Raw genomic sequence first — 2,107 nt, forward strand, 5'->3', positions numbered from 1 at the left:
TTTTTTTTTTTTTGGTTTCATGTGTTTTTTAATGTTTCCGAAGCGAAGCGAGGGCGGGTCGCCAGTTAATTAATAAATCAACAATTTTTTTTACTTTTCATTGAAAAACTCTCGATACAATGTCATGTCTGTCTTATGAAGATTGTCCATCATAAAGTTCTCGAGTTATTTCTTCCTAGTTTGAATTCGGTGTCATAGTTATAAAAAAATAGGGCGTTCATATTTCTTAACATAACAAAATGCATCTCGTGTTCATTCATGTATATATCTTGGACTGCCAGTAAACCTATAAGAGAGAATTATTATTAAACTAACTAAATTATCAACATTTTGATCTACATTTAATGCATCTTGCATCTTGAATATAGCTTTTAGCTCTGAGTTGTTTTGGATTGAATCATATGCCAATCCTTACCTTATGCTAATGCCAATCGTTCACTTTCAATTTTAGAGTACATATCAACCCAGAATTGATTAGATAACTGGCGATAACAATATAAACTATTAAATTCATTTTGTCTCACCAGAATACTTTCTATAGAATATTTGAAATCTTGTAAATAAAGATTTTCTTCAAGAAGCATATTGTGTAAAGAGGATATTATATTTTTATCTAAGTTATTGTAATTTGACATCCAATATTAATCTGTTCATTATAATCAGATATGAAATATATTTGAAGAAATTTGGAAGTTTCATTATTTTTAGGGAGCAATGCTGCTATCTAATGGTAAACTTGTCCCTGAATTTTAAGTATAAAGTTATAATATTTGCACCAAATGATGTCATTTGGAAAGCATTGTTGTAAGGTCTGATAGATTTTAAAAATGCATCTGATTTCACATGTCTTCCATCGAGTAGCGATTTTAATGGCTCTTGGAGTTGGTTGCAAAGGTTCTAGTTTTATTTTGCCAGCTGAACAGCATTGGCCTTCACATTCACCAATCCACTTTAATACCTTACAATTACAACCTTACCTTACCTTACAACTTAATTTTTATTCTTGTTTAAAATCAACTGAAGGATCATACCTATATTATTTATTTTTACTTTCAACTTTTACTTTACAAAGAATTTTTGATTTCATTCGTCGTAAAGCTTCTTTCCTTTTTTGTTCTTTTTGTAATCTATTTTCCGTTTCATCTTGACTTTCACATGCACGCTTGGCTTTCATATACTTTGATTTAGATGTCACCAAATTTAATTTGGACTTTCCTTTCTTAGGCATTTATGACTACAACAAATAATTGGAATTAATAAATATACCGTAATGTAAATAAATGTACCGTAAAACGGGGTTAAGAGGAACAATCTGGACAATCAAACCAATTTAAACAATCAAAATTACATAAATGTCACTGACAGTAAAATTGCTTTATAGCGGGAGTCTGATGCTATTTTACCACCATAAACACTGTTAGAGTTAGAACTTTAAATTATCACCTCCTTAGGTGAAAAGGCCAAAATAGTGGCCAATTTCTATTTGCCCCTTTTCACTCTGTTCGTCGTTTCTATTTACCCCTTAGTCGTCTCTATTTACCTCTAAAACAAATAATTATTACATATGTTAAGTTGGTATTTAATTTACCATTAAAATTGAGTTAATTAAAAAACTTACCTTTGCGATTTGTACAGAATAAAATTGACTACAAAATTAACTGGGTTTACTGTCAATAAATAACACGATGTATTTATAATATTAATATATAAGTAGCAAATAAAACGCATACACATACAAAAAACCGTTGCAATTCAATTCAAACTTTTTCTTCTAAAATGTCACTTTTCTTGTAATTTTTTTTTATTTGTTTACGGCCTACGGCTACAAGACCTTATAGCCTATCTTAAATTAATTTTCACACACGGAGTACGTAAAAATTTACAAGTGGTTACATGAACAAAACAGCATCAAATTGAAGTATTTTCAATTGATGCTTAATTTTGCATTATTCGTTTGTTATTAAACATTTCCTATTGTGTTAACAATATATCTATAAATTGGTTTAAAATACAATGGGTTTGATAAAATTACTTCTAAGTCCATCCTTACGCCTGTTTGTAAAAGCGAATCACCCTTACAAGCATCGTCCAGATCAGAAACTAAAAA

The 2,107-nt window shown here is 29.6% G+C and overlaps 1 long non-coding RNA gene across 6 annotated transcripts; it reads right to left on the minus strand.

Annotated features, from left to right (window-relative positions):
- Positions 1–1,773, minus strand: LOC114241947 (uncharacterized). 6 transcript variants are annotated; one of them, XR_016324708.1, is made up of 4 exons: positions 1,619–1,773; positions 1,444–1,542; positions 1,032–1,234; positions 1–286 (listed from the first exon to the last, which is right to left on the minus strand). It is a non-coding gene; the product is annotated as an uncharacterized LOC114241947 (long non-coding RNA). The 6 variants fall into 6 exon arrangements; XR_016324711.1 differs by having other exon boundaries at positions 1,364–1,542; positions 1,619–1,759; XR_016324707.1 differs by lacking the exon at positions 1,444–1,542 and having other exon boundaries at positions 1,619–1,764.
- Positions 1,774–2,107: the final 334 nt, after the last annotated feature.

The sequence above is a fragment of the Bombyx mandarina genome, chromosome 02, assembly GCF_030267445.1.
Source record: "Bombyx mandarina strain Sakado chromosome 02, ASM3026744v2".
Taxonomy (NCBI): Eukaryota; Metazoa; Arthropoda; class Insecta; order Lepidoptera; family Bombycidae; genus Bombyx; species Bombyx mandarina.